Genomic DNA, 12,531 nt, shown 5'->3' with positions numbered 1-12,531 from the left:
GCTTGTAATGATGTATAAAAGGGGAAGGGGAAGACCAAGTACCTGCTCTGCAGACCTCCTCCAGAGAGGCCTGGGTAGCCCAAGCTGCAGAAGTCGCAGCACTTCGGGTTGAATGAGCTGTGATACGCCTGGGCACAGCTAAGGCCTGGGCTTCATATGCCATAGATATACAAGCCCTGATCCAATGACCCAAGGTGGAGGAAGTGACCCTGCCGCCGAGAGTGGCAGGCTGAAAAGAAACAAAAAGGGACTCTGTCCTCCGCAGAGAAGAGGTCCGTTTAACATATATGCGGAGAGCCCTCCGTACATCCAATGTATGCCAAATACGTTCCCAACGGTGTGAAGGCTCAGGGCAAAAATTGGGCAGAATCAACTCCTGAGCCCTATGAAACCAACTGTTGTCCTTTGGAAGGAACATAGGGTCGAGGCGTAAAACTACTCTGTCAGCGTGGAAAACACAGAGATTCCCCCCAGTGGACAGAGCTGCCAGCTCAGATATGCACCTATCAGAGGTGATAGCCACCAAAAATGCCACTTTATAGGAAAGAAATTTCAAACTAACCTCCTGTAGGGGTTCAAAGGGACCCCGGGTAAAGGCAGTTAAGACTTTGTTTAAGTCCCACGTGGGAAAGCGGTGAACCACGGGTGGTCAAAGGTTGGAGGCCCCCCTGAGGAACTGTTAAAATACTGGATGCCTCGACAGGGAATCCCTGTTTCCACAAGTAAGAATGGAAGAAAGGGCTGCCACCTGTCTCCAAAGAGTATTAGGGGCCAACCCAGCATCCAAACCGACTTGAAAAAAGTCCAAAACCTGAGCCACAGAAACTTCAGTGGGAACTAGATTCCCTTTCTTGCACCAGGTACAAAACGACCATGTAGCATTATAGATACGGTTGGTGGAATCCCTGCAGGATGCCTGGAAAGTAGTGATAACCTTGGAAGAGAATTTGTCCTTCCTCAGTAGGCCCCGCTCAAGCACCAAGCGGTTAGTTGCAACCACTGTGGGTCTCGGTGTACTAACGCCCCCGGCTGAGGGAGATTCTGTCCCAAGGCAACCTCCAGGGTCGGACCACTGAGAGAGCCACTAGATCTGCAAACCAAGGTCTCCTGGGCCAATGAGGAGCCAGAAGTAAAAGTTCCGCCTTCTCCTCCAAGAGCTTCCAGATGACTCTGGGAATCAGAGGAAGAGTAGGAAAGGCATACAGAAGCCCTGACGGCCACGGGCTCCGCAAGGCATCCACTGCTTCCGCCTCCGGAGATGGGAACCGGGAGAAGAACCTCGGTACTTGACGGTTGTCCCGTGTGGCGAACAGATCCACCACTGGGAGTCTGAAGTGATCTGTCAGAGCCCTGAACAGAGACAGATCCAAACGCCACTCCGCCTGGTCGACCGAAGTTCGACTGAGCCAATCCACCTGGACGTTCGCCACTCCCAATATGTGGTCCACTTGGATGGAAGACAGATGAGACTCTGCCCAAAGAATCAGCTGTTCTGACTCTTGCATCAGAGCTAAGGATTGGGTTCCCCCCTTGACGATTTATGTGAGCCTTGGCGGCCATGTTGTCCATCAGCACTAATATGTCCGACCCCAACACAAGGGACTTGAAACTCTTGAGAGCCAGGTGGACGGCCCGCAGTTCCACCCAGTTGATGTTGTGTGGAAGATCCTCCGGGGACCACTGACCTTGAGCCATGTGGGATCCAAGATGAGCACCCCAGCCGAAGAGGCTGGCGTCGGTCGTCAGGGTGAGATGATGAGGCTCCCGGAAACTGCAACCCTGGGCAATGGCATCAGAAGACCATGTGAGGGAAGACCGGACCACTGGTGGAACCTCCACTTGTACTGGAGATGTGCTGCGCCAAGCTCGTTGGACTGGAAGGAGAAACCACTGCAGGGCCCTGCTGTGGAGACGAGCCCAAGGTGTGATGCCGAAACACGACACCATCTTTCCCAGCAGCTGAGAGAGAAGCAGCAGGGAAGAGGCACAATCCGACCGGACTCTGACTGCCAGGTCCTTCAGGCTGGATTGATGGTCCGGTGAAAGATACATCCTTGACTCCACTGTGTCTATTATTGCCCCTAGATGGAACAAACGTGTTGTAGGGATCAGATGACTTTTGGAACAGTTCACTGAGAAGCCATAACATTGGAGGACCTGTATGGTGGTATCTAGGTCCTGTCTGGCTCGGGATACTGAACTGGACTGGATGAGGATGTCATCCAGGTAGAACTGTATACGGACAGGTAGAGTCCAGAGATGGCCCACCAAGGCAGCCATCAACTTGATAAACACCCTTGGGGCAGAGGACAGGCCGAAAGGCAACGCCTGGTACTGATAATGTTTCCCCGCATATTGAAAACGGAGAAATTGTCTGTAATCTGGATGAATGGGGACATGCAGGTAGGCCGCCATGAGATCCACCAACATGAGGAGATCACCCTTTCCTGATGCCCTCCAGAATGGAGTGAAGAGACTGCATCTTGAACCTGCGATACATTATATAATGGTTCAAGGTCTTGAGATCGAGAATTGCCCTCCAACCCCCCAAGGACTTCGGAACCAGGAACATTCTGGAATAAAATCCCTGACCGTGGTGCGCCTCCAGAACTGGCTGAATGGCTTGAATGGCCAATAAGTGTGTTATGGCCGAATCCATGAGGCACCGCTTTACTCGATCCTGCAACACGGGACAGCGGACGAAGAACCTCAGAGGGTTGGACAGGAATTCCAGGGAGAGGCCTGACCTTACTGTCTCCCTGACCCAAGAGTCTGAAGTGGAAGCCTCCCACTGGTCGGCAAAGAGAGCGAGCCGGCCCCCTATGGGAGGCTTGGAAGAGCAGTCATTTGGACCGTCGATAGGGGCAACCCCCTCCCGCCCTGAAAGGAACGTTCTGGTGGAAAACAGTGTCCCTGTCTGCCCTGCCTGTCCTGACCCTGTCTGAAGGCAAATTGTCTCTGCGATCATTGCCCCCCAAAATCACTGTCCTCTCCCCAAAAGGAAGAGGGACGAAAATACAGACTCAGGTGGACCGCCGCCCGTCTGGTCAAATTAGGCATAATCTTGCGTTTGTCCTGAGACTCCACCAGAATAGGGTCTAGGGCCATGATGGCGAACCTATGGCACGCGTGCCACCGGTGGCACACGTAGCCATATCAGTGGGCACGTGAGCTTAGCTCCACCAGCTGATTTTCAGGCCTTCTGGGCCTACCAGAAGCAGGGAAACAGGCTGTTTCCTGCCTCCGGAGGGCCTGGGTTGGGTGGGGAAGGCCTGTTTTTCTTTCTCACCTGGCTCCAGATCCTCTCTATGAGTCTATGGAGGGCGAAAACAGCCTTCCCCACCCTCTCGGTGGCCCTCCAGAGGCCAGAAACGGTTGGACAGGAAGTGACTTTTTTGCTGTCCCCAGCCTCCAGAGACTCCTAGAGAGGAGTGCCAGGAGGGGGGGGGCAGGGCGCATAGAATTATGGGTGACCTCTTGCCACCCCCACAGCCCTCAGCGGACTCAGGCTGAATTGCCCTTCACGCTGGAAAGAAACTAAAGGTTTACCTGATAGGAAGTCAAACCTCAGCAAGTAGAAAATACAAATAAAAAAAATTTTTCCAAGGAAAAAACAGTCAGTGAATGGACAGCTCAGAGAAACCACGTCTGTCCAGTTAGACTGAGTCTAAAAAGCTGGCAAGCAACAGGAAGAGGTATGGCTTAACAATTCGCAGACTCAGTCCAAGCAGTTAACAGACGGAGTTAACCCATTCCTGACTGCTGTTTCCTCCTTGATAGATTACTCAGATGATCAACTTTCTCAGATTTATTTTACGGAATTGCAACTGTGCCAGAAATGTCAGAAAAGAAGGAAAAAGGGGAGGAAAACTATTAAAGTGAATGAAGTACAACAGGACAGTTAAGAAGGACGGCAGCAAAGGAAAGGGGCAGGAGAAAAGGGCATAAGAAATTGGGTCAACATGACAGGAGAAAATATAAAAGGACATATGGAAGAGATCCTTCACGAGGGACAACAGAAATACAACTTGTTTGGTCATCTCATCAAACCCCCGCTGAATGTCCGCCCCCATGGCTCTCCATCCCAATTCAAGGACATGCAGCAAGGAAGATCTCAACACTCCTCCAACCACTTCATTTGGCCAACCACTCAACTGTCAAAGCATTAGCTAGATAGCCTACTATCAATGAATTGTACCTACTTCTTCATGGGACTTGAAGCCCCTGAGTTCCAGTCTCCCCTTTGAGACAATGTAGAATACCCTTTACTGTCTTTGATTCTTCATAAGACTTATCTTCCATACTTCTGATTATTCTCATCCTCGCTTCTCATCCCCTTCAATTATTCCTAGTCTTGATTAAGTTCTGGCACCCACAACTTTATCATCAGTGGAGCTATGGAATCTTGCAACTTGGAATCGGTGATTCTACAATTACAGGCTAAGCATCAGTCTGTCAACTCTATATAGACATTGTCCTACTTGTTCACATTCTTCTTCTGAATGATTACAATCCCTGTCATGTTATATGGCTGCCAAGCCAGATAGCTCCTCTCTTCTACATTCATATAGAATCTAAATAAAGAACTTTGCCTAAATGGATAGTTCCCAATTTATGGCATTTGCGTGTCAGACTTACCCCTGAGGATATGATACAAAAAGTCCTTGATATGATCGGAACTGAACGGTTGTGGAGAAACTATGACTTTGTGAAGGTCACTTTGCATCAATTCAGTGATAACATAACTGATGGTCATTGTCAAGGAGGGTGATGGGGAATGGAGCAAAGAATGGAGGTCATCTGAATACCCAGCTCTTCCCATTGTAAGTAAAAAGAAAAATTACTTTTCCACCATTTTGTAAAACCAACAGGTTCCAACAGAATTAGGAGGCACAAATATCAAAGGGCATGGACAAAGTAAGATAAAAAAACCAAGAAAACTTAGAAATAAAACTATTATACAGATCAGCCATCCCTAACCTGATACTCTGTACATGGGCTGGGATGCCAGCTTCCATCAATTTTGGAGGACACAAAACTAAGGAAAGACTGGCATAAATCAAAAAGAACTATAGATCATGAAAAGCATCTCCAAAACAGAACAATGCAGTTAAGGTAATTGAGATAAGAAATGCATGTGAGAATGGACTAACTGTAACTATTACTAAGAATTTAAAAAAATCAGTATGGAAACTCTTTATCTTAGTTGCAAGGAAAATAAAAGAAGACAAAAATGAAGGTAAAATAAGCGTAAGCAATCTTTTCTAATATTAGACACCACTGCACAATCTCAAGATGAGGTATTTCCTGCCCACAAATGCCACTCAAATTTCATGAAATTTTGACAATCTTACCACATACTCTAATGAGGGATTGTGAAAAGATTAAGAGTATTTTTAACAATTTAAAAAAAAAACCAACCAAGCAGCGATATCTGATGCAGTGGCTTCTGTGAGCATTGATGTTTGTAAGCCAGAGTTGCTTGTTAATGAGATGGGCAGCATATAAAGTAATAAACAATTTTAATAAATAAAATTGTGTTGTTGACTGCTGAGGTTAAAAGAATAGTATCATAACTTTTAGTAATAAATAGCAAAGGAGAGAGGAGGTGAAGTTGGACAGAAACATTACATGTAAGATATGATAGCCCTATCTAGGTGCTGCAACATTGACATATAAAGAGAAGAGGCAGGAATAATAAGACCATTAAAAGAGAATATATGTAGCTCAGAATTGAATCATGGAATCATTGATGCTCTCTGAGCTTGAAAACAGAGCTTGGTGCTCTCTGAGCAAATAACCAAGCTCAAACAACACCAAGGATTCCACTGTCAGACCATCCCTGACCATCCATTCTCATTACTCTTCATATATAGAAAGCCACTGTCTCCAGCAAGGACTCTGGCATCTCAGTCTCCAATATGGTATCCAGACCCCACAGATCCTGATGTCCACCAGGTTCCATGGCCACCTCATATTCTGTTAGATTCATGTACTTATTGTCCAAAGAAGTTAAACTGGAAGCTGGGGGGGGGTGCTTGGGGCGGGGGGCAAAAGCCCTACTAAGCAGGTATGTACAAAAGTATGAAGGCTATTGCTTAATGCATTGTAAGCCACCCTGAGTCTCCGGAAAAGGGTGGCATATTGTGGGGATGGTGTGACCTCAGTCATCGGCAAACCGTGCTGAGTAAACAACATTACCACAAAATCCTAATCTTATCAGGAATGTAGAAACAGGATGTCTGGCAGAGACCCTATATCAAGATATACAAGGCATGGGGGCCCAACACGTAGGCATTGTTTGTCACAGGAAATAACATGAGGGAAACACGAGGGATCCATATGGACTTCACGAGCTTTCTTTAGCCAATCAGGACAAGTAAACGTTGATTGATGTTTTGCCATGATAGTTGTAAAATGACAATAAAAGGAAGCCTTCTGGATGGAGTCAGGGTGCCTTCCCCAAGGTATCTCACACCGAGGTGCCTTGATCAAGGTGCCTTCCACCCGAGGGGCCTTCCCGTGAACCATCATCCTGCCTACGCGTCTTTCTTCATCGAAACAACATCTGGTGACCCCGACCTGATTCCTCCTATGCTTACTCGGCCGGACGAGCCCAGGTGCACCTCAGCGAACTTCGCTCCCAAAAATTCGTGAGTATGGGGGGGGGGGAACTCTCAGCTCAGCAGAGGCTTCATGCAAAAAAGCTGCAGACAATACTTAGAGATAATGGAATGGCAGGAATTAAGTTAAGTGAGTTAGACTCACCGCCACAAGCAGAAATAAAGCATTTGTTGCTGTGGCAAAAATGTAAGGAAGCAGTAGAGGTTATGGGGACTCATAAACTCAAGGCACCATCTCCATCTCTCTCTCTGTCTTCTGATCAGGGGTCTGCTCCCCCTTCTTCTTATTTTCAGCTAACTTTGCTGGCTATACAGCCAGTAGAAATTAGCTCCCCGACAGCTCCCTTATTGGTTCCTCCTTTACAGGAGACACTTTCAGCTGTCAGAGCAGGGTTTCAGGAAAAGCAACAAAAAGGAACTCTCACTGGGGTAGAAATAACAGAGGGTTTCCAAGCTTTTCTTGTCATACAGACGGTTAATCCCCAGGGACAAGATCAATATCAGTGGAATCCTTTGCCATATAAAGTTTTGAGAGAGCTGAGGAAAGGTATCACAGAGACAGGCTTGTGTTTCACCTATAATGCTGGGATGGTGGAGGGTATATCTAATGAATATATTTTGATTCCTGAAGATTGGAAGCAAGTTTTTCTAATGATTTTGACTTCAATGCAATATGTTGTTTGGGATAGAGCTAAAAGAGTTTCTTTCCTATAGTCATGTCTCCTCTTCCAGTCTCTTATTTGCACAGCAGATAATGCTGGGCTTGATTTAATCACTCAGGAGTCTGTGAAATTTAAATTTACTTTGGAGGCTCTGGTTTAGTGGGTCTTATCTTACCTTGATCTATTGCTAAATTTTATTTGGTATATCATCGTATGGATGATATTTTAATTGGAGCTCAAAAAATATAACTTAATTGGCTTTCTGAAATATAAAATGATTTATGTGTCTATGGATTGTAAATTGCCCAGAATAAATACATCTGCACGTTTCTTATCTGTATTTAGGACATAAAACTTTTGAAGTTTTTTTTCTACTCCGGCTTTTCCTCATTTAAAGTTACCTAAAGTTATTTCTTTAGTAAATTTGTAACAATTGCTGGGTACTATTAATTGGGTCTGCTCATATTTTTTGTTACCTACGCATTTACTTAATCCATTATTTGAATTATTGACTAAAAAAAAAGAAAAGCCAGGAGATTTAATTATAGTTTCATCTGTAGTATGTGCTACAGTTGAGAAAATTAATAACATCTTGAGTATTTAATTTGTGGATTGAATCTCTCATAGAGATTGTCAATTATTTCTTAATATTTCCTACCAGTAAACTATATAAAAATATTGGGCGTTTTAGAACAGCAAAAAGTATATTGTATTGAATGGCTTTATTTGCCTCATTACCATCAAGAAAAATGTTTTACCCTTGTTGAAAGATATGAGACTAAAGCAGAAACTTAGGCAGAGTTTCAGCCCCCACCTTTCTCAATGGGTCATTAAGAAGCTGAAGCCACCTTATTTTCCACAACAAAGGAAGGGAAAAATTACAGGGGCCAGCAACATTAAAGCAGATATGGGACACAGGAAAGAAAAGCAAACACCAAAGAAGGAAAAGAAATTAAGTCAAAGTAACTAGAATTTTTAACACATGAGGAAAGGAGAAAAACACAGAAATAGCAAGCTGAATAATTATAGGGAACGAACAACTACAAAGGGCTAGGAAAAACAGAGAGTGGACTATAAAACAATTATTTATTAAGAATTTTAAAAGACTTTAAAGGGTCACATAGAAAATCAAAAGACATTTTAGGATATAAAAAAGGGTTACTCTTACAGTTTAAACAGGCGATCCTCGAAACACTGTGCTTGATTTATTTCTTGCCTGCTTTCCTATAAACAATAAATTGATTCTACTCTCAAGCAGCTCGACGCAGCACCAAATGGCTTACGGTAACAGCTCTTGATGACAAACGCACAGCCCAATTAAAGCCTGTTATTCTCCCCATTCATGTAAATCTGTGGGGGAGAGATTTGATGTTGCAGTCTCAAGCAGCTGACCTCCAATCATTTTGAAGCAATCTCACAGCTGGGAGTTTTTAAATTCAGGAAGGGAAAGCTCTGCCTCTCAGCAATCCTTAAAGGGAAAGGCTTCTTTTTCTTTTCAACAACTTTTATTTAAACTACTGCTAAAATTATAACCTTGGGGTGTACTTGAGCCTGTCAAAGAAATGGAACTGATTTAATAAATATTGTTCTTTCTATCTTAAAATCTGACTTTCACTTTATTTTCAGAATAATTTATTTCTTCAATGTGTTTTAATTGACTATGTAGGATGTATTTCATATCATCTGTCTACAGATCCTAGGTTTATTTGCTTAATGATTTCCTCATTTTCTATTCATCTATTGATCACAAGCTCTTTGTTTTTCTGATGGGGGAGGAACGAGAGGAGTGATTGCTTATAAAGATCCTCATGACAACATCTGGAAAGTTTCTTCTCAATGTTCAGAATTGTCTGTTGTTATTTTAGCTTTCCACATTTTTTCTCAAACAACTTTTTAATCTGATCTCTGACTCTCAGTATGTGTGTCAACTGATTTTTAATCTCCCTAGTGCATATGTTACACTTTCTTTGAATAAGGATCTTCTGTCTCTTTTTGACATTACAGCAAGTTTTGCAAATTAGAAAGAATCAAATTTACATTGCATATATTAGAAGTCATCAGTCTTTCCCAGGTATGTTATCAGAAGGAAATGCTGTTGCAGACAACGAAGAAACATGTTTTATCTGTTACTCCATGGGGAAGTAATTCTATGTTTCATCAAAATGCCAAGGCTTTTGCATGGCGCTCCCACGTGACACCTCTCCTGCGCGAGCTGCATTGGCTTCCGGTGGTCTTCCGAGTGCGCTTCAAGGTGCTGGTTCTCATCTTCAAAGCGCTCCATGGCTTAGGACCCGGTTATTTACGAGACCACCTTCTGCCTCCGATAACCTCCCACCGGCCAACACGCTCCCACAGAGAGGGTCTCCTCAGGGTGCCGTCTGTCAGGCAATGTCGGCTGGTGACCCCCCGGGGAAGAGCCTTCTCTGTGGGGGCACCCGCCCTCTGGAATGAGCTACCCCCAGGGATATGACTAATCCCGGACCTCCGTACCTTCCGCCGGGCCCTGAAGACTTTTTTATTTCAGCAAGCCGGACTGGGTTAAAAATTTTAATTGGGTGTATTTTATGGGTAAGGGGTTTTAAATTGGAGAAGCCAAAGATAATTTAATTTTGTTTTTAATTGCATTTTAATATTTGTATTGTGTGTTTTAATTTTGGCTGTTCACCGCCCCGAGTCCTTCGGGAGAGGGGGCGGTATAAAAATTTAATAAATAAATAAATAATAAATAAAACAATTTCACATTCCTCTAGATCATGCTAGAGCAATCATACAACAATGTCCTCAATGTTCTCAAATCACCCCATCTCTTTCCATTGGGGTGAATCTGAGAGGGCTTAAAGCAAACAACTTTGGCTACTTTTTCTTATTTTATATGGGCTACTCCTCAGAAAGGAGAAGCTACTAAACATGTTGTTAATCATTGTATTCAAACATTTGCTGTCATAGGCCTACCTTCTACATTAAAAATAGACAATGGTCTTGCATATTGTAGTCGCTCCTTTGCTGAATGTTGTGGCACATGGCAAATTAAACATCTTTTTGGCATATTTTTTAACTCTATAGGACAAGCCATAGTGGAGCATGCACATTTTACATTAAAGTCTGCTTTGAATAAACAAAAACAAACAGGGGGAATTCCTATAGGTCTTCCTGGTAAACAGGAATGGTTAAATAAAGTTTTGTTTACTCTGAATCATCTTAATATCACAAATTTATCAACTCCAGTAGATGATCATTTTGGAAGTAGAATAAGTCATCCCCAGCCACAGGTAATGTATAGTTTATTGCCTAATCCTGAATGGCATGGACTTGTTCCCTTATTGACATGGGGAAGTGTTACAGGATCCGTGGATCAGTCCCAATAATGGACATAAGCAAGTCATTCAATTAAATCTCTTTTATTTACAGGTTTATCCATACAGGTCTAGTAACATCTGGGAGAAGCAACTGGAATAGTGAGGGGCGACCTTATATACCCATGGGGCGGAGTCTCAGGTAAGGAGTGGTTTGGGAAGGGGGCTGGCTGTGTGTGTGCTTGTGTTAACCCCTGCAGTACTATACCCTCTGCAGGCTCTGGTGCAGGTAGGGCATTTACTTGTGACAAATCCCCCTCTAAATGCCTAGCCTGTGATTGCGAGTTGGGTTCTTCGTGGGAAATATAAGGCCTGATGCATAATTTGGATACCAGGTATGAGTGTTGTTTGCTTAGTAGTGGTTTCGTTAGGATGTCAGCAGTCTGTTCTTCTGTGTCACAGTGGACGGCTTTTATGAATCCAATTTTTGAGAGCTGCCTCACATGCTTGTGTTTTATATCAATGTGCCTGGACCTTTGACCCACCGCATCGGCCTTGGATATTTCTATGGCAGCTCTGTTGTCTTCGTGAATAGTTATCGGATACGTGGGATCGGCCCAGATGCTGGTGAGCAGGTCATCGAGCCATATGAGATTGTTGGCAGCCTTGGATAGGCATATGTACTCCGCCTCCGTGGTCGAGGTGGCTACCAAATTTTGTTTGCCCGTGTACCAGTGCACTGGGCTATCGTTTAGGTAGAATACGTACCCCGAGGTGCTTTTCCTGCTCTTGGTGTCTCCGGCCCAATCAGCATCGGCGTAGCAGGTGAGGACTGGCTCGCTAGATGTGCTTGGCTCTAGGAGCAGGCAGGCATCGGCGCTGTACTTTAGGTATCTCAGCACTCTCTTTACAGCGTCCCAGTGGTACATTGTGGGTCTACCTACGTGCCTGGACAGTAGATTAACCGGCAGGGTGATGTCTGGTCTTGTCCAGTTGGCGATGTACAGAAGTGAGCCTATGGTGGATCTGTATAGGGTATTGTCCTTGAATTCAGGGGACTCGCCATGTGTATTCTTTAAGAAGTCTGGTTGCATGGGGGTCTCACACCCTTTGGCATCTGCCATGTTGCACTTGTGCAATAGTTCATTTATTTTCTCTTTCTGAGACAGCCAGAACCCCTTAGAGGTTTTATCGATCTGCACCCCTAAGTACTTGTTTATTCTTCCTAAATATTTCAATGTGAAGTGTGTGTTCAACCTGTGGGCAAATGCTTCACGCTTGTCCTTGTGTTTGCTGATATATAGAATGTCGTCCACGTAGACTAGGATGTATTCAGGGGATTCTTCTCCACTTCTGGTGAAGAAACAGTTGTCAGCTGTGGTTGCAGTAAATCCCATCGACTTCAGTACTTCGACTAAGCACTCGTACCAGCGTTTACCGGATTGTTTCAGTCCATAGAGGCTCTTGTTGAGCAGCCAGGTGTCCCCTTTGTTGGTCTCTTTACTGTGCGGCGCTCTGACGTATATTTCCTTATCTAGCTTGGCGTGTAAGTAGGCCGTCTGCACGTCGAATTGATGTACTTCTAGCCCTAGTATGGAGGCAATTACGAGTGCGCTCTTGATGCTTTCTGCCCTCACGGTAGGGGAGTATGTGTCGGTGTAATCTTCCGGGAACCACTGGGCGAAACCTTGAGCAACTAACCTGGCCTTGTATAGGTTTTTGCCCCCCTCTAAGTTCTTGATCTTGAAGATCCACTTGGTACCTATTGTGTTTTTTCCTTCTGGGACCTCGGTTGGGGTGAAAACTTCTAGTTCCTTTAGACTGTCCATCTCCTTAGTCATGGCTGACTCCCACCTTGACCTCTCCTCGTGTGGCAGTCTCAATACCTCTTCGTAGGAGTTGGGTGTGATGGGAGATGTGTGTATGTGCATTATGTAGTCATCAAATCTTTTG

At 44.6% G+C, this 12,531-nt stretch overlaps 1 pseudogene; it reads right to left on the bottom strand.

The window, feature by feature from the left end:
• The window catches only part of LOC139317390 (serine/threonine-protein kinase NLK2-like), a 67,748-nt pseudogene that overhangs the window by 14,494 nt on the left and 40,723 nt on the right, over positions 1–12,531 (bottom strand).

This window comes from Pituophis catenifer, unplaced genomic scaffold (genome assembly GCF_029215685.1).
Source record: "Pituophis catenifer annectens isolate HBS135680 unplaced genomic scaffold, rPitCat1.0.hap2 SCAF_5, whole genome shotgun sequence".
In the NCBI taxonomy this organism is placed as follows: Eukaryota; Metazoa; Chordata; class Lepidosauria; order Squamata; family Colubridae; genus Pituophis; species Pituophis catenifer.
Note: the sequence above shows the minus strand (reverse complement) of the source record. Positions and strands in the feature narration are given on the sequence as shown.